Source organism: Ambystoma mexicanum, chromosome 3q, assembly GCF_040938575.1.
Source record: "Ambystoma mexicanum isolate Mex_15411 chromosome 3q, UKY_AmexF1_1, whole genome shotgun sequence".
Lineage (NCBI taxonomy): Eukaryota > Metazoa > Chordata > Amphibia > Caudata > Ambystomatidae > Ambystoma > Ambystoma mexicanum.
This window is the reverse complement of record NC_090926.1, coordinates 266,397,618-266,414,018: the sequence shown is the minus strand read 5'-3', so window position 1 is coordinate 266,414,018 and position 16,401 is coordinate 266,397,618. Positions and strand designations below refer to the sequence as shown.

Genomic DNA, 16,401 nt, shown 5'->3' with positions numbered 1-16,401 from the left:
AGCAAATTACGTTGATATTGCAGGCCCTTGGGCAGGCAATCCAGGAGGACAATATCATCCACATACCCTAACTACTGTAGGTGAGTCGTCCCTAGTCATGGAGGATTGATCCAAAGTCAGGCCTACCTGGAGATCTCAGAGATGCAAGTTGAACGATGTGGACGCTACAATGCATCATTGTTTTAATCCCACATTAATGGGAATAGCAACTGAAATGTGGCTCCCTTGAGAAATCCTGACTTTAACAGTAGTGTTCGTATGACATGCTACCATCATTGTTAATAACCCTGAGACTATTCCCCAACCTACCAACGTCCGCCACAGCATCTCTTTTCTTAACTTAAAAATCTATATAAGAAAAATAGATTGTGTAATGTGGAGTCTGACAAGCTCTCTCAAAGCAATCAGTAAGTGCCAAGATATTATCCATTGTGGAGTTTCGGGTTTGATTAAAAGGGATAATCTGGTTTTCTTCCACCCAAGCATTCGATTTGTTAACAAGATTCAAACAAGGATTTTGACCAGAGCATCTAACATTGCCAAAATTCTTTAGTTCTGTGGAGCAGTGTGTGGACCCTTCTTATGTACCCTAACTATGATACTTCTGTCCAGCTTTTCAGTATATTAACAGAGATATTAATGGCTAAGAAAAGTCTCTCTAGAATAGCTTCCCAGATGCTAGAATTCGGTTTTAGAAGAGCATTGCAAAGACCATCGGGATCTAGAGCTTTTGATGTTTTTAATTATGTGTACAACATCTTTTGTGTCATAATTAGAATTCCATTTGTCAAGTGTAAGTGTGTTGCCCAGTACATTCGCTGGATGTGCCCCAGGTTTTCCCTATGAAGTCTTCCCAATCAGCCTGCGAAACGACCTCCATTAGCTTGGTCCAAGAGCTAGCGTCATTAACTAATTGCCAAAAGGATCTAGTGTCATTGGCTCTAATTGGGGAGCAAAGAAGTTGTGACTTAGTTCACGCATGTCTCCTCTGAGCTCCTTTTCGCATTTAGTACTTTATGTTCAAATTAATGGATGTGAGCATAATTTCTAAGTAAGCACATTTGATGCCTCCTCATTTGTTGGTTGTCAATGACAGCATCAGAAATTTTAGAAATCAGCAGCTCGTAGGTCCATGGCATGAACGTGACAATTTCAGAAGCCTCAAACTCCAGATTACAAGCAATGGCAAAAGTGAGATGACCAATCTGAAGTAAGTCATCCCAATTCACCTGGCCATTACAGCTGGTGTTAGCTAAGTATTCAGGGCCCAGTGATCCTACAATGGCATCTGCCTTGTGTAGTTTGGGTTGGTTCCAACTAATACGATTGGCACCTGTATTAAGGTCAATGTTTCTTATTGTGTCCAGAGTTGAGAGAGGTTCGGAAAATTCCATAACAGATATTAAAGGAAAATGATTGCTCTCCTGTCGTGGTATGATTTCCATATCTAAACTGAGGACAATAAACAGTGTCAAAAATATAATCAATTATGGACGCTCTATTGTGTGAAGTTCTAGTGTATTGTCCTGGACTGTCGTCTGGGAAATGCCTGTTTAACATATACAGGCCATGCAAATTTAGTAACTCACCCCATTCTTGTCCTTTGATGTTTGTGGCAGATTGTTTTAGTAGCGGGGGAGATATCTAAGCCCATCAGGTATTCTCGCTCGCAAGGGGCTCCTCCACTGGGATTTTAGCGTTAAAGTCGACCATGATAATAATTTGTACGGTAGCATAAAACGTCTCCAGTATGTTCCTGATAGTTTGCCATATATATTTATGTTCTCTATTATTACGAGGATTGTATACGTTAATGAGGAGAAGCATTGACTTTCCTACAGGGTAAACCCACTTAAGTAAACCTACTCAAACTTGATTAGTGGAATGTTCTGCTTTTTCTAAGTGTAAAGAGTTTTGTATGCTGGGTGAGAGCCCCCTTTAGGTCTCCCTTTAATGCCTTGAATTGATTCCACCTGTATCATACATCTAAAGTATTTTCGCTGGTACTTTTCAAAAGTAACAGTGTCAACAAGCCAGATATCCTCAACCGCAAAGACACTAAAGTAATCCAAAGTGTAGCATAGACCATCCTCGTTGCTAAAATGTGTGTACCCACTGGTGTTCCAGGACGATAGTCATAAGTCTCTGCTAGGGTCTGTTTCCGATTTTGGATTGTAGGATTTTAGGAAGCCATTCCTAGTATGGATTACCAGGAATGCCTTGTGTCTTGTCTATGTATTTGAGAATAGGACATCTATCTCCATTATCTTTAACCATAATTGTACTGTTTTCGTTAAGGCCTAACCTCTCAGCGTTAGTGCTCCAACCTGGCCTGGTTATGCCTTGTATCATTTCTGCTCTGTAGTTATGATGGGCACCAGTAGCATACTTGGGCAATGTCTGATGATCAAGGTTGCCGCTAATATGAAGAGGAACATTTACCTCAATGCGGTTCTATCCAAGTCTCAAAAATGTGCAAATGTATCAAGACAACACAAAAGACAGAATCGAATTGGTTAATAGATACGTCCTTATTTGAGGATGGTAACATTTAGTCCTACTCTACCCCATTTCCCCTGGGGGTCCTATGCCTCCCGAAACACAGTCAATGAAAAGCTAAAGATGGGATCCTCTTAAACCTGCATCTGTAAGGTTTTCTATAGTGTTCCCCAGGGCTCTGCCTTATCCCTCTCTTCTTCAATAGGTATAATTGTCCCTCAGACCAGCCATTTGAAAAATACCAGCTTGGATTTCAATTGTATGTTGATGACATGGAAATCCATCTTTAGATACAAAAAGAGAGAGTAAAGTGAACCAATTTGAGAAAATGCTTGAATCACATTTCCCATCAGATGGAGGAGGGGCTCCTCTGTTCAAATGGCTTCAAATCACTGATTCCTTTTTGGATGGCACAGCCTATAATAATACGCCATTTGAATGATTCAGTGCGTGAAGTAATGCGCCTTCTCCATCTTAGAAAGTAAAAAACCTGTTGTTTTTTTATACAGACCTCTCCTTACATCAGTCATAAAGCACAAAGCAGGGCTGCCTTGGGGACAGAGCATTGCTCAGCAGAGATGTTTTTATGGGAGGGCAAAAGGGGCACTTGCCCAGGGTCCCCACCTTGGAGTGGGCCCCACAAGACTGCCTGATCTAAAGAAGTAAGATTCCTTTGTTAACTAGACTTAAATATCACACATCAGGATATTGTATGGCATGGCATCGAGGCTCTAAACCTATTGCCTATCTGTTTTGTCAAGTACATTCTGTCTCAATCAATTCATCATGTAATGCTTTCTTTGTTCACTGTAGTATATATAGTTGGTGGGTTCCTTGCAGCACAACTCCTGTAGTATTCTTTCCTTCCTGTGGGAATTATGTTGATCATGTGCAATAGCCATATTTGAAATACATATTGGTAAATTGAGTGCCACAATGGTTCAGAAGTTAGCTCAGTGTGTTAAGCACTCATTGCAGAGATATGTGTTCCTATGCAAGATTAGAATAGTACATTCCTGTAAGGCTGGCTGAGCCTTTCCTATGTCTGAAGGTTATCAACCTGCATGCGTATGTACTTTGTCTTGCAGCACAACAGGTGCTATTATCAGCAATGTACCTGCACCAGATAGGGGTTGCTATAAAAACGAACATGTGATCCTTATGGTGAAGGTCTAGAAATTGGTTTGTTCAGATGGGGTGTTGTAAAACCCAGGCAATCACCTCCAATGATGAGCATAAACTGTTAGTCCAGGAGATTAATAAGTATCCACATTTGGAACCAAAGCATTCATGCTTGTATCCTGGCTTTGCCAGCAGACAATACAGTGATCCTGGTCAAATCATCTAATATCTCGTACATTACTGTACTGTCTTCTGTGAAGTTTGCCTCCTTGCATGCTGGTGGCATGATTTAGCCCTTTACTTGATCTTTCTTCTTATGTAGGCCATTTGAGTGGAAGGGGTGGGAGACGGAAGGGAGCGGACCAGATTGTGCAGGACTATGGCAAGGATATTTAAAGTCTACTCGTTCGACAAAAAAAAAAACACTTTGCATTTTTCTAAAAGTCAAAGGTTTTTCTGCACGTTTATAAATGACAATTCCAGTGTTTTGGAACTATGTAAAGCCTTAAAATACAAAAAACCAACCCAGATTAAATCTGTTAAATTACACTGATTGGTATACTGGTATTTATATATGTCTCTGGGTGATGCAGAGAATGAAGCTAGAATCATTCTGTGTTACACCTTTCTATAATATTTATTTTTTTAAAATGGTCATGTTTGGTAATGTGATTGGTGTACTTTCCAAGTCAGTTTTATAAAATTAGATTATTTAGTTAATGGTAGAAACTGGTAATGAAAGAGTTCAAATTCATAATTTGCAGAGTTGGCACACATCCAAGATTCACCCCTTAATCAGTGTGTGTAATGCTGGGCATCTAATTTAATCTTGTATTGCCTAGCATCTTGAAATTGCCAGTCCCTAAACCTTTCAAAATTGCCAGCCCTTCAGAGTGATTTCCTTCTCAGGGTATGATCTTCAAAACAGCCTCACTCGTGGTTTCACTGGTCATAGTGTTGCTTCCACTATAATAGTGAGCATTGATATATTGCACACCACAAGCACCATATTCTTTTGATCTCTAAAGGCAGCACTATTTGAAAACCATGTCCCATTTATAATCTCAGTCTGTCTGCATACTGACACCTTACTGGTAGCTTCTAATCTGCATCCACTATCCATGCTATGGTGTGTGTAGATTTCTCCTTCTTTCCAATTGGTCTCCTCTATCCATGCTTGAGCACTTTTGCATTCTGTGAGGCAGCAAATGTGAGTTTTCGGTCTATTCTGGATTACATGTAGCTTTTACATACAGTCCTGCAGGCTGCACACCTTCCTGGATTCTATTGATAAAAAGTCTCCTGAATCTATGCTAGAACAGAAGTAACCTCTTCGTAGACTGATAATGTTCGCCTTCGAATGGTACTTGTTTATAATTCTGATTAGTGCAAGTATGAAGAGGGTAAGGGGACTTAAAGGAAGTAAACATGCTTATTTTTAATGCTGTGAGGCAGCAGATCAACCTATAGGTTGTGATTGCGGCGGGGGGTGGTGGAAGATATTCTTGATCACTTAATTCCTTTGGTTTGGTGGAAGGGGGCCCCAAAGATGTCCGTGCCCAGGGCCCCAGAAGTGCTTAAGATGGCCCTGCTGCTCAGAGAACCACCCCTCTTTTCTATCTTTTTCTCATTTCTGCTCCCCGATTTCTGGTTCTTTGACTTGGGCGCCAGGGTGGCATCCCAGAATCTTCATGAGGCGGTGGGAGATAAGTGGGGAAGTGGAACCTACGGGAGACCTAGTGAAGGACAGGCAGAGGCTTCTTCAGCCTGTGCCCTCTCTCTTTTATGATCCCTGCATCTCTCCCAGAAGATGTGATGGGCTTCCAGACTGCACCAGTCAGGCTGCCAACAGAGGGGTGACAGGGAAACCTCTGCATTCTTCTAAAGGAAGGGTCCAATGTCCGCCTGCTGGGACACAACAAGGCCAGCCATATGGGGACAAATTGCCAATCAGCTTAAGTTTCTTGAAATGGTGGCCAGTGTTTTAAGTGTTTACAATATTTACGGTAATGTATACAGAAAGCACTCACTGACGACAGACACACTGTAAAACACCCATTTACACGGAAAATGTCCCATTGTAGACATTTCACCATTGGACGTTTCCATTGCACAATAAAATGTTTTACAATTACCCGGGTGTATGTGTCTTTATTTTATATTAAAGGTGTACAGTGCTGACAAATTCGTTTTAAACACAAAAATGGGGCTGTTGCTGACCCCCAGATGTATTTGGGGGTTACATGCACGATGCACTAAGCATTCTGGGATACAAGCGAACGTTACTAGGGGCACTGGCCCTACATTACATTCCAACCAGAACCTTCTGCACCTCCAAATCGCAGACCACCTGTGACCTGGCAACAAAAATGTGGAAAACAATAACCGGGAGGAACAGCGTTTGTCGTGCATGTACATTCTTGAACTCCTTAAACCCGACTTTTGGAGAAAACGGAACGACGCTGAAGGCCAGACTTAAAGGAGCATGTGTCTAATGGCCGAGTTGGTAACCTGGTGAAGGCGGGAAGCCACTGTCGTTGGACTCTAGCCACTGACTGTGTGACTTGGCTGGGGGATGGGGGGACGGGCGTGGCTGGCAGCAGAGGCGTTGCTAGGGGGGGCTGTGGGGGCTATAGCCCCAGGTCTTTTGGTTGTAGCCCCGGAAGCTCAGGGGTTACAACCAAAAAGGCTAGCTAGCCCCCAGTCTCGACTGTCCCAAAATTAGCATAACCCTGGATCTTTTCCAGACCTAGCAACACCCCTGGCTGGCAGCCATGCAGTGAGGCTGCTTGTTCCGAGTGCTCCCACGTGATCCTAACAATGATAGTAGTAACGCTGTTATAACTGCTTATATTGCCCCAAAATTGCAGCAAAACAGGGTCGAGCACATAAGGAGCTGAACTGTGATGGTGAAATGGGGGACGTAAGGCTATAGAGGATGAGAGCCGGCTCAGAGGCGCGGAAGACCCGGTCTCCAAATGGCGGCCGCAGGTCCAGTGTGCTCTGTAAAGAGTCTGGCAAAGCCACGAGCACTAGCGGTGTGCAGGGAGTAAGATGGGGGCCGGCAGAGCACGTTCTTAGAGAACCACGGTGGACAAGACGCAGAGGAGACTCCGCAAGAGATAGTAGGAGAGAGAGTAATATACTGCAGTGCCCGAGTGAAGATTGCTGCACACAGAGTGCGGGTCTGGGGCCCCCTGGGTCACAGAGGGGTAGGCACCAACAGGTTGGCCTCGGAAAAGAAGCAGACGCTACGCGGCGGGGTGCGGCTGGGCCTGAGGAATGGAGTCAGCGCTGCAGAGCCCTGCAGATGAGGTGGGTGCAGGCAGTGCCTACCGTTGGGCAGTGCCGGAGCTGCCTGCTAGCAGGAGGACACTGACGAGTCTGGGCTGGCGACCGGAGGGGCTGCAGAGGCAGCGAGGATGTGCCCGGGCGAGTCGCTAACTGGCAACTACTGCCATTTAGGAAGCCGACATTAAGGACACTGCAGCATCTCAGGGGCTGGAGAGTCGGAGGACAAAATTGGGTGCCCGCAGAGCTAGTGCTCGGAGATGGGCTGGGCTCACTTATGCATGAGCTGAGAAACACAACATCTTGTTGGGGGTTGTCCCCCTGACCCTGCCACCTAAGCACCCAGAACAGGAACAGACATCCAGAGGCCCCATCGTGGTGGACCTGAGGGCTCACCTACTTCTCGTGAAAAGTGGAGCAGAGTATCGGCGGTGGCGGTGCCTGCGATGGGACCCTGACTACAGCTTCAAATATAGTAGAACTCGCCGCCGGGACTATCAGCAGCGAGACTAGCCCCTTTCTTCGGTCAGAGCACAAGGACATTCCAAAGCCCGGAGGGTGATAGTGCCGGGATCCGAAGGAGGCCGGCCCTATACACACCACACAACTGAGCATGCCCCTGAGATGTGTCACCACAGCAAAGGACTAGTAGACTGCCTGCCCAAGGGGTGGCTGTCCCGCACATATGCCGGACAAACAACATAATTGTGGTAAGGCTAAACAGACACATATGGAGGCTTTTATCAAGAGAGATGCAGAGAATGAGATGAGGCCGCCATTGGTTGCTGAGGGGGGCGCAGCTGCCCTGCAGAGTCACGAGAGGAGAACCACATCCTTGCACCCATTGCATGGTTAAAGACATGTCTGGAACAAAAGGTGGACGCTGTCATCGTGGAAGTAGGGCTGCTGAGGCAGGATGTACGGACCCAGATCAGATAGCAACTGTGGAAATGCAGGTGCGAGAATATATGTCCAATATGGCTGCCACTCGGGCGCAGATGTCCGAGCTAGACGCCAGGGTGCGCACCCTAGAGCACTGATAGAGGACCCAGAAGGGAGAGCTAGGAGAAATTCAATTAGGATCCTAGGGCTACCTGAACGTGAGGAAGGAAGCGACCCGATCACTTACGCTGAAAACCTACTCCTACAGGAATTGGGGCTGGCAATGTTAACTCAGGGGTTTATGGTAGAAAGGGCGCAAAAATCGTTGGCTCAGAGACCACCCCTGGGAGCCCCACGATAGCAAGGATTATGAGCTATGAAGACAGACAGAAGATCTTAGACTTTTCTAGAGAAAGGGGAAGTATTGCACACGCATCAGCAAAGCTCGCTATTTATCCAGACTACACGATGCTGGTGCAGAAGCAGAGGGCTATGTTTGGCCCCACAAAGGAACGCCTGCGAAGGGCAAACGTAAGGTCCATGCCAATCTACCTGGCAAAACTCAAGGTGATAGACAATGGAAAGTCTAGTTTCTCCGAAGACACTAAAGCAGTGCACTCTTGGATGGATGCTCAAGGGATTGCGCAGCTCCCTGAAAGGAGAAACAATGTCCTGTGACCGGTGGTAGCGAGGAGACAACAGAGCATTTACTCCATGGTAACCTACGGCAACAGACAGAAAGCTATATGCGGAAGACGGACATTTGGAGATTGAGAAACCTGATCTCTGAGTGCAGGAGCCTGCACATGCAGGCTGCCAGGACACCCCAACAGACATTTAGTTTAAGATGCCAGCTTTAAGGCATCACACTGCTGTGCGCTTCCCAAGTGGGGTGGGATGGGAGCGGGAAAGACAGCGGGTCTGAGTGCAAATTATGCTATGCGTCTGTTGATTACTGGTTGGGGGAGGACTGGGAAGGGTATCCTCCATGGTTGCTTGGTTTTCACCACCTTTGGCAAGGTGGGACTATTTTACTTGTTTGTGTGTTAGGTAAGGCGACCGGGGGGCCACATTGGAGACAGTGGGCGGTCGCTGGGAACAGAAGAGGCCTGGTAAGAGAGACAGGGTGGCTAGTGATCTAAACATATTCACGTAGAATGTCAGAGGGGTCAATAGTTTTGTCATGAGACTTAGAGTACAGGCCTATTTGAAAAGAGAGGAGATACACATCGCTTTACTGCAAGATACACACCTTACTGCAAACCGACAGAATGTGATCGTCAAGAAAAGGGGGGGGGTGTATGGTTCCCCTTTCTCAAGGTATGCAAGAGGGATCCTGACATGGTTTGCACCAACGGTTCCCTTCCAACTGCTAGAGTTTAAGCATTTTGATGAGGGCAGGATGGTATTGATGCACGGTTCATTGAAAAAAGGGAGGTGTGTATTTTCAACCCATATGCTCCTAATAGCAATGCTGCAACATTCTTTAACTCCCTTTACTCCAGGGTCGCTGCATTCCGAATGCTATATGGATTTGGGTGGGGACCTCAATCGCACGCTGAACCCCTTAGTGGCCATGGCAGATGACAAATATCAGAGGCCCTCCAGGGAGAGCCCTTGGCGCCACACTATGAAATCTCTGACTGAATGGAGGGGATATCATGGGGACGAGAGAGGATACTCGCACTATGTGCCACCATCTGGGGTCTACCCTCGCCTTGACCAAATTTTCACAGTGCAAGACACGACTGGGGAGTTTGCGGGGATCGTATAGAGGGCTATGATCCTTTTTGATCACGCCCCGCTGGTTGCCACCAGGCGGCGGTCCTTTGCTAGGCCACCGATTCCAACTTGGCACCTCCGAGTTGAGGCCCTGCAAAATGGGGTCTTCAAGGACTACTCTGAAGAGATAATAGAGGAATATTTTGAAACAAACACAGGCAGCATCATAGAGAGCAACACTCTGTGGGACACCTTTAAGACGGTCATGAGGGGAGCAGCAATCGGCAAGATGGGGGGCACAGGAGGTAAATGCTAGAGGCCCTCGAAAGATAGGAGGCTGGACATTGAGCTGCTTGAAGGAAAATGGGAATCACTGGGAGAAACTATGGAGCACCTCTAATCCTTGCGGCAAAAATTCATTAAAGAATGGGAACGACTTGGCAAATTTGACTACGTCAAGTACACCCAGAGGATACATGTGGAGGGGGATAAGCCTGGCAAATTGCTGGCGTGGTTGAGGCGCAGAGAGGAACTCAAGGAAATGATTTGTGCCGCACAGAATGCAGAGGGCGACGTTATGAAAACTCAAAGTGAGATAAACAAAGTGTTCTCCAAGTATTACGAGACAATGTATTCTGAGGAACCAGAAGGAAATGAGAGAGAGATTGTGGAGGCCTTGGCTGTGATTGGGTTGCCCTAGCTATATGGGATGGGAGTGGACATGCTGGACGCCCCACTCATAGTAGCGGAGATCCTGTTGGTCATGCAGTCACTGCCTACATGTAAGATTCCTGGGCTGGATGGCTTACCTGGAGAGTTCTACAAAACCTATGCAGTAACACTCGTGCCAAAGCTCCTTGAAACCTACAAGAAGGCATGGGAGACGGGCAGACTTCCCCAGAAGTCTGCCCGTCTCCCATGCATCTCCCAAGTCTCCCACGCATCGGCCTGTCTCCCAAGCCTTCTTCGGATTGCAGCTCCTATATGCCTCTTTATATGATTAACCAGGACTATAAGATTCTCACTGCCTTATTAGCAAACAGATTAAAGGGGGTAATTGACGAGCTGGTACATTCCGATCAGACAGGGTACGTACCAAACAGGAGCGCTGCTTGGAGACTAAGACGACTCCATCATGTGATGCATGGCGCCAAGGACCTCGGGATAGATTGCGCAGTAGCTACCATAGACACAATTGATGCTTTGATTCTGTTAGATGTGACTGGCTGTGCGCAACTCTAAAGCAATTCGGAATACGGAAGGGGTTCTGCGGATGAGTTGAGCTGTAATGCACACAACCTGGGGCCAGAGTGCGGACGGGAAGACAAATATCAGGAGAGTGGGAGCTGCGCAGGGGTACTAAACAGGGCTTCCCACTGTCGCTGATGCCATTTATTCTGGCCTTGGAGCCGCTGGTGGCATTTCTGTGAAAAGACTACAGGGAGGTGGGGATAATGGTGGACGGAGTTTAACATCTAGTCTCGATGTATGCAGATGACATGCTGGTTTATGTGCATTCGCCGGTTGAGAATCTACCGCACATTTTTGACATAATAGATCGATCTGGGAAGCTTTTGGGTATACAAATAAGCAGGAAAAAGTCTTGCTTGTTCCCACTCACAGACCTGGTTGGGCTGAGCCAAGACGTTTTACCTGACTTGGGGCTGAGATGGTATATGGAGTCCTTTCAGTATTTCATGCTATGCACGAAGTGGCCGCTTCCCACAAACACAATACGCAGAGGGTCCTGGATGGCGTCCTCTGATCAATGTCCTTCTGGCAACGACTGCCCCTGTCGGTGATGGGCAGAGCTGCCCTGCTCAAAACGGTGGTACTACTATATCACTTCCTCAATATTCCCGATGACATTCCCAGGAGGTTCTTTGTAGAGTTGGATTCACAAGTGCGAACACTCTTGTAGGGAAATGGCAGGTACAGGATTGCGCTGGATGTCTTGCAGGGAGATTACGAACAGGGCGGAATACGACTGCCTAACTTTGAACTGTATTACCTGGCAGGCCAGCTGCAGTCTGTGACGAACTGGCTGGCGGATGAAGCTACACTGCACTCAGGGCTCCTGCAGCACGCGATTGGGTGGTACTTCCTGAAAGAAGTCCTTTGGGTGACAGATCTTGGTGTCACGCCGGAGCTCTGGCTCCTGCAACTGGGTAGGACACTATGCCGCAGGGTATGTAGGTTGGTGGGTGTCAGGGATCCATACTGCCCAAACATTCCGCTGGTGTCTCTTGCAGGGAGAGAGCGGGACTCTGCGTTGCAGATTAGCAGGAACTGGGAGAATCACGGAATAGTCACATTAGGAGATTTACAGGCGAACCGGAAACTGGTGGATTTTGAAACATTAATGGGGAACACTGGCATACACGGGGACGGATTCTGATGCACCAGACTTTGGTTAGGAACATTCAGGGCAGGTGGGAAGACTTCCCGGGGAGCACAGAGGGGGATCAGGTTTTAGAGTCTCTGTATGATACAGCTGAGGTTGGAAACACAGTCACCAGACTGTATGAAGTGCTACTATCTGCATGTAGCGCATCAACGCTTAAGGTGCACGAGAGGTGGGCGGCAGATGTAGGCAGAATGTTCACAGATGTGGAATGGTTTTGTGCATTGGTGTAAACTAGCCAGCTATCGAGGAATGCTAGATTTAAGCTTATTCGGCTGTATGTACTGCACATGGCCTACCTGCCCCCACAAACCCCATAGGATTTAGAAATTTAAGGAAGCGGGAGTCATGAACCGCATCAGTTGTGAGCATGAAGTCGCTGACATTTTTCATATATTGTGGTCCTGCCCAGTCATTGGCAAGTATTGGCAAGGGGTGACGACCAGTGCTACTAGTGGGGGGATAGTGATGCAGGCCTGACCGACCGAAGCCTCCCTGTTGGGTCTATATCCCAGGAGTGGGAAGCACATGAGACACCTCACCCGCATGAAGGACCTTCTTTGCATATTAGCTAAGAGGAGGATCGCTTTGGCTTGGAGGTCGCCTGAGGGACCCAGAATTGAAGCTTGGCGGGTAGACTTAGGGAGATGGGCTCTGGCTGAATTTGCTGTTTGGCATAGGGCAGCGTACTGTGGGTCAAATGAAGGGGGCATGGATCTGACTGCCTTGGACGCACTGGTGCAGGTGATGTTCCCCCCATCTAATGCATATCCCCAGTAGGTCTACGGCCATAATTAAGTGAAACGGCAGAAAATCTGACCAAATGTTGACATGGCATGGGGGTAACACGCAGGGGAAGAGGAGAGCGTTTGGAACAAGAGGAAGATAATGTTGAGCTTTATAGAACAGACAAACAAGGGACTTAGGTTTAGTCACCCTACGTTTTCAAGGGTCATTCAGGTGTGGACCCCTTGCTCACTGTGCTCAGAGAGGCACAGCTACACCTCACTGATGAGGCCCAACACGGCAGAAACACGTGTCTGGGGTTGCTGTTGGTACTCTTGTTCAGAAGAGAATTGCCATAGGATTTCAGTGCTGGACTGCCCATGTGGGCGGGACAAAGACTGATATTTCCCTTCTGTGAAAGGTACAGTGAGCTTAAGTGTGGCTGCGGACTCTCAAGTGGGTACCTTCACAAAGAACCGGTCATTTAGCCGTGGTAGTTCTCGCAGAGGGGCACCTATGACTTTTATTTTAATTCTTTATAGAACATACATTGAACAACAGATGTAATCCTCGCCCCTGGAGTGCAAGGGTATGGCCCCTGATGCTAGAGAGTGTTGGCCTTCACTATTTGGCAGGGGACCTGAGCCCTGCAGCTGAACAGTGGCGGCTGGCCAACGGTCTGTAGACAAGGAGGGACAAAAAGATACCCTATGAACACTGTCAGGAGGGAGTTAGCAGATGAGCAAGGCGAGGGGACCAATAGTTGGAGATGTGTTGCTTCTGTGAGCGGGCTGAACCCCGCCCATCTGGACGTGACCTACTTTGAGGTACGTAACTTTCTGTTTTGTTTACTAAAATGCCAATGAATAGTGTTAAAAATAAAAAAACTATATGGCTTGGCTGCTGTCTGTTCCAAACGTAATCTTCCTTAATTATCGCCTTAGTGACTCCTTAGATGTAGTATTTCTTCAAATGTACTATTTCTTTCTTGTAGCTCCGCTCTACACTTCATCGAAATAAAAAGCAAACATTCTTAATATCTCGAAAGACTGGTGGAAAAACGAAATCTGCAAATAAGTCCAAACACCACTTGAAAGAAAAAGTGTCAAGCACGTAAGCGCACCAACCCCCCAAACCCCATTGCCAGTCAAACGCCGAACTGAAAATGGGCCCAAACAAATTGAACAGCAAAGGCTTCAAAGCGCTTACCCGTGTATTCAAAGGCAGGGCCCCTAGACGCGCACTATAACCCGACGAGAGGTCTGCGCAACACCAAACGCCGTCGAAAAGCAAAGGCCGGCAACACCTCAATATAAAAAGCAAGCCCAGCCAAAGGGCCGCAAAGTCACATGAAATGCACAAACCTGTAACAACTTCAGAGCTCCATTAATGCGCAGAGGCTGGAAACGTCTCCTCCGTCGCAGTGAAAGGTGTCAGGCACGATGGCTGCTGGTCAGGAAGGGAAGGAAATCCAAGGCCAGCGCGCATATTGCACCTCTGAACATGCCCGAACCGATGAACCGAGCCGCTCGCGCTCGCTCGGTCGCCTCACGGCTGCTCCAGACCACGCGACGCGCCTCCCCGTCCACTCCTCTCCGCGCCACTCTCCTCATCACGCACCTCAGGGAAAGGCTGGACCACGAGCGCACATCACTGGTCACCGAGGCAACCCGCCAGAAGTAGGCCATAGCCGCCTGGTGTGCGTCTGCTGCCGACTCCTGGACAAGCCCCCGCGGGGCGCCAAGGATGTCGACCCTGACACTGCGCCTCGCCCACGACCGACGTGGCGCTGCCGAAGGCCGAGACTCAGCCAGCAGCACGGGGAGCTTTGAGGGACGCGGGGGCGAGTGTTCGATGGTGAGATCTTCACAGGTTTACTGGGGGTTTGGGCACCACTGACTGGAGGGTGACCCTTTCCCGAGAAATGTAAGGCAATTACAAAAAGGCCCATACTGTATTAGAACAGGCCCAGCAGGTTCCATTATATACATTATAAAAACCAGTATCACTGGAAGGTGAGGGGGATGAGGGGCAGGCCCACCTCCAGCCATGCCAACCAGAGCCCTGAATAATGACATGATGGGTCCGTGGGGGAGGGGGCATTTACACCTTATAGAGAAATGCCCACTTGCTGAGCCCACCATTGTTCGCTCCAGCAGACACCTGTGTATACAATATATCATCACTGCAAGGTTCTGTGCTTGTCTTAGTGACATGTGGTATACCAAAACAGACATATAGTTACAACGCAAAACCACTTCTTAAACTAAAAACCACTGGTACATTTACGAAATATATTTTCTATTGTGGGGCTGGAACTTGTTGTCATATCATGGATGAAAATAAGATGTATCTATGATTTATGAAACATTTACTAAGAGGAGGTGATGTTATCACACATGTATAAGCCAGGAGAGTGCTATTTCAAATTGCCACTTGCCTAGTATGAGATGCTCTGCCAGTCTTGGCTTTTTCCCTACCATCACATTGTATTTTGGTGCTTCTAGTCCTGTGCTGAAAGCACAAAGAAACAGGCCCGGCTCCAGGAATTTTCAACTGGGTGGGCCAGGTTTGTGACTAGTGGGGGCCCAAATTCCATTGGGTGTGGGTCTAGGAGTAGGCTAAATAAATTGCTGGCGTTGATCCAGATTTCACAGATCCGTGATCTAGCAAAACATGTCTTCCCAAATCTGTAAAAATACATTTGCACCCCTCTATAAAAACAGTACAGAGCAAAAAGAGCAGCAAGGAAAAAAGTGTTGCAACATCCATCTACCTATCTTCCCTTCACATCTGCTCTCCCCTTTCTATTACATCCGATCCTCCCTCACCTTTCACCCCCAAGTCACCTGCCTTGAGCTCTTCTAACCACCATTCCCATTTACCTCCACTCCTGCCTACTCCCACCAGCCCCCAGCATGCCTTTTTTGGTCTGGCTGGGCAAACACCAGGGGGATGCAGCCTCCTCTCAGAATGCTAAGCAGTGAGGCCTCCAGTCTTTGTAACATCTCAGATGGTGTTCACTCAACAATGCCTTTTTGAACACTGTGGCTATTCCCAGCAGGCCCAAGAGTAGGTGCTTGTGAGCCCTCCATCTCCTTGTGAAAGATAGAGCCTCCTCCTCCAGAATACTGAAGCAAGGAATGGGAGATTTAGGGCCTCATCACGAGTTGGGCAGTAACGCCGGCGCTAATAGCGCTGGCGCTATCTGCCCTACCGCCAAACTCCCCAGCGCTATTAGCGCCGGATCACGGGTTTGGCGGTATGGAAGTCCCCATTCCCCACTGAGCCCATTCGGGAATGCCCCATTCCCCATTCGGCTCAATGGGGAATTTTCACGCTCATACCGTCGGCGGATTTCCCGCCGGCGGTATGAGCACGAATTTTCGGTGGATTTCCCCCAGCTCAGAGCTGGGGAGAAATCCGCCGAAGCCCTGATTTGGCGGACGCTTAAATCCGGCGGTAATAGCGCTACCGCTGGATTTAAGGGTTACCGGCAAACTCGTGATGAGGCCCTTAGTTTCTTACAAAATTACATTTTAAACATAACATTTTATATTTTGCTGTATTTTTGCAGCACATTTTAATTAAGTTGAGGGTGCGAGGGAGTAGTAGCATGTAGGATCGAATGCTAGGGCTAGGAGAACTTCATCAGGAGGCAGACGGTCCAGGTTGAGGGGTTTCCAGCCTCTTGATATTGCTCCTGGTGGGGTGTGGCAGGGAGGAGAGGGCCTTGCTCACCTGCCATGCCCCTG

General features: G+C 47.7%; 1 protein-coding gene across 3 annotated transcripts in view; it reads right to left on the bottom strand.

Annotated features, from left to right (window-relative positions):
* The window catches only part of RDH5 (retinol dehydrogenase 5), a 274,923-nt gene that overhangs the window by 119,116 nt on the left and 139,406 nt on the right, over positions 1–16,401 (bottom strand). Inside the window, exon 1 of one of the 3 annotated variants that reach the window (XM_069653729.1) lies at positions 14,011–14,195. The exons of the other annotated variants lie outside the window; for them this stretch is intronic. The gene's annotated coding sequence lies outside the window, so the exon portion shown is untranslated. Of the gene's footprint in view, positions 1–14,010; positions 14,196–16,401 lie in introns of those variants that run through there. 3 annotated transcript variants of the gene reach the window in all.